The sequence below is a fragment of the Pectinophora gossypiella genome, chromosome 29 (assembly GCF_024362695.1).
Source record: "Pectinophora gossypiella chromosome 29, ilPecGoss1.1, whole genome shotgun sequence".
Classification (NCBI taxonomy): Eukaryota; Metazoa; Arthropoda; class Insecta; order Lepidoptera; family Gelechiidae; genus Pectinophora; species Pectinophora gossypiella.
Genome location: NC_065432.1, coordinates 2,803,322 through 2,810,992, shown reverse-complemented (window position 1 = coordinate 2,810,992; position 7,671 = coordinate 2,803,322). Strand labels below are relative to the sequence as shown.

General features: G+C 38.7%; 1 protein-coding gene across 1 annotated transcript in view; it reads left to right on the top strand.

Annotated features, from left to right (window-relative positions):
* The window catches only part of LOC126379420 (leishmanolysin-like peptidase), a 254,652-nt gene extending 252,387 nt beyond the window's left edge, over positions 1 to 2,265 (top strand). Inside the window, exon 19 of the transcript XR_007568328.1 lies at positions 1,874 to 2,265. The gene's annotated coding sequence lies outside the window, so the exon portion shown is untranslated. The remainder of the gene's footprint in view (positions 1 to 1,873) is intronic.
* The last annotated feature ends 5,406 nt before the right edge of the window (positions 2,266 to 7,671 follow it).

The window sequence follows — 7,671 nt, the reverse complement described above, 5'->3', positions numbered from 1 at the left end:
GGCTCAGGGCGTCGTCTGATGAAAAATATTTGAAAGAATCAATCGACCCCAGTGACTGAATGACGCCGGCGGGGTCGGTATCGGGGTCCTGAAGTGTTTGGTGTCGCGAGCTGATTGGCTGCCTCTCTGGCTAGAGTAATCGGGTCGTCGGGATCGTATATTACGTCCTTCGGACGCCGATACTTTTCAGTACCTTTGGCGGGGTTTATGCGGTTATAATTATAATTGACCTCTTAACACGATAGAAGAAGAAAACTGCTTGGCTGTAACACCACTTGGCCTATGTATGTGAAATCGCAACGCAAATTGCTTAATGAAGTACTTATACGAATAGGTGTGTAGTTTTTTTACTACTCGACATTTCTCTTAGCCAATCATTGAACAATGTTACTTCATTATTCATTATTCAATAAAAAAAAATGGTTGTGTAAATCTGCATTTAGCTAGATCACACGCATCAACTCACGCCTAGAATTCCTAGCGGGGTGAGCAGAGTCGGAAGTAATTGGCAGACTTTAGTCTTGTAAGGCTCGGATGTGCAGAGATGTGTCGTTTCCAGGATTGGAGGTTGATGAGAAGGTTGAACGGGAAGAGACGCAAATGGACATTCAGATGGGACTGCTAGCTGATAAGTTCCAGAAAACCATAGACCACCTCGACAAGACCAGCAGGAGACTGAAGGATATCAACTTTGTTACAGAACAAAAAAGGTAAATACTTTCTTCATATACCTACCTACTTCGTTTATTCCATATTTCAGTAGCTGATTTTAGTGTTTTTCCAACGAATCTAGCTTCTTCTTCTATCGTGTGGGTTGTGAGGTGGATTACCAACCTCATCAACCCTGGTGTCACGGTTATTATTGACCGATGTAACGATTACATACTTACATCAGTAAGTAGTAACCGGGACTGACGGCTTAACGTGCCTTCCGAAGCGCGGATCATCTTACTTACGGACAATCAGGTGATCAGCCTGTAATGTTTTAAACAAACTAGGGATCACAAAGTGATTTTCGTGATATGTCCCCACCGGGATTCGAACCTGGGACCTCCGCATCGTGAGCCCAACGCTCAACCACTGGACCACGGAGGTCGTTAACTAATCTAACTAATGGTGCTAATTCCTGTTAATACCATCTAATTTTATTTTAAGTTATATCTGTCCTTTTCTTATCCGCCGAAAAGGAAAGGGACGGGTAATCGACAAGCATAAAATTTATGGAACACACGTCAATTTTAAGCACAAATCTAAACCAACCGTCTAAAAATTTTACGTCAGTCAATAACCCGACACATTAATTTACTCATTCTTCCTAAAATTAAGAGCTGTGAATCATCCGTCCCTTTCCTTTTCGACGGATACGAAAATGACGGATATAACCTAAAATAAAATTAGGCGGTGTCTGCAGGAATCGGGGCCAATGTAGCTATTCTCTTGAAGTGATAAATACGTTACGCTACTCAATTGGCTATTTATTCGCTACTTATTTTGTAAGTGCAGGACGGCACTCATTTGGGACCTGTCGAACTAAAATTGGGTTAAGTTTGTGTGCACCCGAATGGGCACCAATGTCTTATTTTATTTAATTTTTATTAATAATATTAATTTCATTTTATTTATTAGGACATTGGTGCTAATTCCTGTAAATACCATCCAATTTTATTTTAAGTTATATCTGTCATTTTCTTATCCGCCGAAAAGGAAAGGGACGGGTAATCGACAAGCATAAAATTTATGGAACACACGTCAATTTTAAGCACAAATCTAAACCAACCGTCTAAAAATTTTACATCAGTCAATAACCCGACACGTTCATTTACTCATTCTTCCTAAAATTAAGAGCTGTGAATCATCCGTCCCTTTCCTTTGCCATTGGCCCCGATTCCTGCAGACACCGCCTAATTTTATTTTAAGTTATATCCGTCATTTTCATATCCGTCGAAAAGGAAAGGGACGGATGATTCACAGCTCTTAATTTTAGGAAGAGTGAGTAAATGAATGAATAACCCGGGCGAATCAAAAAGGTACGTCGCTGGTATGCAATCCGTTTGACGTGCTGTCTACTTAACTGTGTCGGGTTATTGACTGACGTAAAATTTTTAGACGGTTGGTTTAGATTTGTGCTTAAAATTGACGTGTGTTCCATAAATTTTATGCTTGTCGATTACCCGTCCCTTTCCTTTTCGGCGGATAAGAAAATGACAGATATAACTTAAAATAAAATTAGATGGTATTTACAGGAATTAGCACCATTGATAATTTTAATTTTATTTGATTTTATATAATAATTTAATTTAATTTGATTTTTTCTAATAATATATATTGTACTTATAATTATGGACATTAATCAGAAATAAATAAATTGAATTGAATTTGAATTGGAATGCATCTGTGTGTGTGACGTTCGAGGGGGGTGAGGTAAACCTAGCTCAGCCGCTGGTGGGGAGCGGAGAGTTGCCGTTCTATACGTGTTTAGTATTATTTATTCATTCTATGCTATAAAGCAACGATATACTGCAATCGTGGTGATAGTTCGAGCCGTGCGTGCTACATCCGAGCAACGTATTGGGGTCCGCAAATATCCCGTCTGAAGATAACGGGGCCGCTTTTTAACGGGCCTCGGCTAATACGACCTTAGACGACCTCCTTGCGGCGCCGGTTGCAAAAACAAATACTCGAGTTCGGTGTAATTCAGACCACAAATAGGCTAGTTTCCAGCTAGACTAATCAGTTACTTTTTCTAAACGTTTTTTTTTGACGTGGCTTATTGTAGATTTGCCGCAGATGACATTAACTACTTGGCCGGACAAATGGGGAGCGCTGAAGGCTCTCACCCGGTACAACGTTTAAGACAACAGGCCTAAGGGTGCCCAGTTGGGCGCGAAATTTACTAAACGTCAAAACACGACATTACTATGGAACTTGTTTGAAAAAGCACACGGTGACGTCGTAAAAAACGTGATAAAATGTCGTGAGTACTTATTACCTATTACGTTTTTCTTGATAAAAAATCATAAATAAGTAAGTTAAATAGAAAAAAAAATGTTTTTCGTTAGTTTTAAATGTGTCTCTTTTTACTAATCAGAATTTCATAATTTATCTTGAACCTAGTAGGTACACGACCCCAATTGGCCCCGATTCCTGCAGACACCTCCTAATTTTATTTTAAGTTATACCTGTCATTTTCTTATCCGCCGAAAAGGACAGGGACGGGTAATCGACAAGCATAAAATTTATGGAACACACGTCATCATCAGCCGTACGACGCCCACTGCTGGGCATAGGCCTCCCCCAAGGACTTAGCACCAGTATTTATCTTTTTTAGTAAGATAGATGATTCCGTGCTTCAGAGGGCAGTAAAAACACCTCCACCAACCCGCAGTGGAGCAGCCTGTTGGAGTGTGCTCCATACCCCCTCCGGTTGATTGAGGGGAGGACTGTGCTTGCAGTGGGACATATACCACGTGTGGCGTTGTGTGGGCTGTTTATGTATGTGTTCTTACTAAACTCTAGTTAACTTTACAGTGCAACTGGCCTCCCGTTTCGCATCAGAACGCTAACTGCCTTCGAAATACATTCTCTGGTCCACTTCCATCAGTAGTGACACCTCGGGGCAGCCATATTTATATATACCTACGTAAGTACTAATTATTTGTAAACACAAAAGAAATACCTGGCTGGAGAAAGTCTTGAGGTGTATTCTTTTTTTACATACTATTGATGCTAATTCCTGTAGACACCACTTAATTTTATTTTAAGTTAAGTACATCTGTGATTTTTTCATCCCACGAAAATCGACAAGCATAAAATTTATGCACCACACGTCAATTTTAGACAGGATTTTTAAAAACCCTCCCTAAATATATTGGCCAATAACCCGACAGAATTATAGGTTGCAAACCAGTGAGATGGATTTTTTATTCGCCTGGGTTATTCATTAATATTAAGCATCCCGCTGCTATTCAACTTAATTATGTCGGCATGTCGGGTAATTGGCCAATATAAAATTTTGGGAGGGCTTTTTAAATTTCTGCCTAAAATTGACGTTGTGTTCCATAAAATGTCTGTCGATTACCAGTCCCTTTCCTTTTCGGCGGATAAGAAAATGACAGATATCTTAAAATAAAATTAGATGGTGTGTATTGGAATCATGTGTAGGTACAGTCATGAACAATATAATGTCAAATTCAAAAATATCTTTATTCAGTAGGTAACATAGTTACACTTTGAATCGTCAATTTTCACATAACGAACGTCTCATCCGCCTAAAACTACTGCAGCTTCTCACAACCTGTATAGCCGGGGAAAAGAAGCTGCAAGAAAAACCTCGGCACAGGGCCCTAGACGTTCTTTTAAAAAAATAAAATAAACATAAAATATTGTTATACAATTGAGTAATTTAGCTGCCTAATGTCAGTTCTCAGACAGTTAATCCCATGCATTCATATCTTCTAAATAATCACTAACTTTATAATAACCTTTTTTGTAAAGTTTTTGTTTAACTACTGTCTTAAAACAGTTGAAAGGCAAATTCTGAATGTACCCACTATAGGACTCTGTCACACTAACATATTTGACATTTAGTGGGACTTGCAGTTCAATTTGTCAAAAAAGTTAATGTGCCATGGTACCAAAGTGTATACATATTTGCTCGTGACCGTACTTACCTATACGATTCTGCATTGAATAAGAGGAAGGTGTTTTAACACAACAACAACATAAGCTTACGAATATATCCCATCTGGGGTAGGTAGTTAGAGAAAGACGAAGTGTTTAATGTTTTTTATAGTGTTTGTTACAATAAAATGTTGTCACTATTCTGGTCAAGCGTGAACCGTGGGTAGTTTTCCAGCCAGCTCGTTTATAGCATTATTGAGTGATTTAGTTTTAGTAGTAATTGTTGGCGCGTGCGTTTCGTTATTATTCCCATACAAATGCAGCCATTTTAGCGTAGTAGATGTCACATTATGCGCAATGTCCGCTGCGCGTACGTTAATTTCCACAACTTTATCCAAAACTATTTCGTGTTGGGTACCGTGGGTTTTATTATGATTCTCTTCAGAATTTTTGGTTAACTTCTCTAAACTGTCGTTTGGGTCGACAATTACGTCTTCCCGATCACTGCCTGAGAACTCTCTCTTATATTGCTCCTTCTGATCGCGTTTAGTAAGTGCATTTTTCTCTGTTTGTGGCGCCGAATCGTTTTCAAATGTCCTCTTCTTGAAAATCTCTGAGTCTTTAATCTTGTCTCTGAATGCTGACGCGACGTACGCCGTCAATCGACTCAACTCATCGACTACTAAGTTCTTCTGTGTAAAGTTAAGCATTTTGTATCTGTTGAAAATTGCAAAATTTACAACTTTCTCCATAAGTTTGTCCAACTTCTTCTGAGTCTTCGGTAGCGGTTGGAACTTCTTTATCAAATTGGCGAACTCTTTACAATCCGACTTGCTAAACAATGTATCGAGGGCTAAAACGAATCTTAGCAACACATGTGTGTGTTTAGAATCTCCGTACAAGTTACTTAAGTCATTTTTAAGGTCGGTTGGGTTCCTAACAGTCCATTCTTTTAAGCTATTCTTCACGTACGATTTGATTCTCGGATCATAAAGAATCTTGTGGAAGACAGTACCTTCGGGGTAGTAATCTTCAACTGCCGAATGAAGGGACACTGCAAATCTTTTGAAATCATCGTTGGAATACCCGATTAACAAGTTGCCTATATCGTAAAGGAATTCAGATAATGTGTAGTGTGTTCTGTCCCTAGTTCGCAGGTTACTCTTCTTAACAATTACATCTTGTAATTGGTCCAGATAGCTCCTCAAAGCGCGTATGAGATTGAGGTCATAATTCGCGTCTTTTGGATCGAAAATGAACGCCGTTTCCAATGCTATGTTAATACCCTTCTTGCCTGGTTTTTTTGCTAGATTCGGAGCTAAAAAAACAACAATTAATTAAAACAAGATAAAAATACAAAATGCAACGCAGAAATATAAGAGCCACGCTCTTGTCGGTGCAGCATTTTCCATGCTACTTTTGTAGGGAAAAATAGGGCAGTGGTTTCCCCCTTTGCCTTCCGCCCCAAAAATAGGGCAGTGGTTTCCCTAAAAACCACTCGTCACCAATCGTCTCTGTATCGTTCCAATTTTAATATACTTACTTATGTACTGCTTATAAATGTTTTAAGTGGAATATTTCATCACTTACCTACAAATATCAAAATCAAAAATAAGTATTTCATATTTCCTTCCCTCTAGCACATTACATTTTTATTACACAGTCAAATATGTTTGATTTTTATTGCACAACTATTGGGATTTTCATAGGATTTTTATGGCGGCCATAATAAATATTAAACTAACTATATACTTACTTGCTTTTTTGACGTAACTTATCGTAGATTTACCGCAACTTAGCCGGACGAGTAGAGGGCTGAGGATTCTCACCCGGTACAACATCTAAAGGTGCTGATAAACTTGAGCATCACCATCATCATCATCAGCCCATTAACGTCCCCACTGCTGGGGCACGGGCCTTCCCTATGGATGGATAGGTCGGGCCTTAAACCATCACGCGGGCCCAGTGCGGATTGATGGTTATTAACGACTGCTAATGCAGCCGGGACCAACGGCTTAACGTGTCATCCGAAGCACGGAGGAGCTCGAGATGAAAACTTTTTTTTGTCGTCACCCATCCTATGACCGGCCTTTGCGAAAGTTGCTTAACTTCAACAATCGCAGACCGTTTACTGTGACAAATATAAAAACGGCGAATGCTCAATGTTCCGTTACAAGTGAATGCTCAAGTCTATCTGGGGAGTTAAAATGGCCACATAAACATAAACATATAGGCATATACGTCCCACTGCTGGGCACAGGCCTCCCCTCAATCAACCGGAGGGGGTATGGAGCATACTCCACCACGCTGCTCCACTACGGGTTGGTGGAGGTATTTTTACGGCTAGTAGCCGGGACCAACGGCTTAACGTGCCCTCCGAAGCACGGAATCATCTTACTTTTTCGGACAATCAGGTGATTCAAGCCTGAAAAGTTCTTACCAAACAAAGTACAATCTCACAAAGTGATTTCGACAATGTCTACTAACATTAGAGAGGAAGAAAATTGTTACTAACAAACTATAAATTAAAATAAATAATAATAATAAGTAGGTAATCGTTTAAGTTTTTTGTGAGTACTTATTTGTTTAAAGTAATATCTTACTTTTTTTAAGTAAAAAGATAAATTAAGTTAATATAAAAAATAAGTCCGGTTTTTCACAGAAGCGACTGCCCGTCTGACCTTCCAACCCGCGAAGGGAAAACGAGCCCAATTGACAACATTTCGTTTTTACTAAGGTGCCTTAAATCGAAAACCATTTCGAGATATTTCTATGATTTACACAAAACAAATTTTTTCAGATTTTTTAATTCAGTAATAATAGAAATATATTGAAAAATCCACGAGGTCAGAAGAGGAAGGCATAATAAGTTCAGACCTTTACATAAAAATTATAAAAAAATTAAATGTCATACATGACATGACACATTACATTACATTATACTGCCTTCATTCTATCAATGGCAGAATCCAATTTTCAAAAAATATGTTTTGTAACTTCTGGTGGAAAAATCTTGAAAAGAAAAAATACGTGTCTTCTATTTAAACAAGT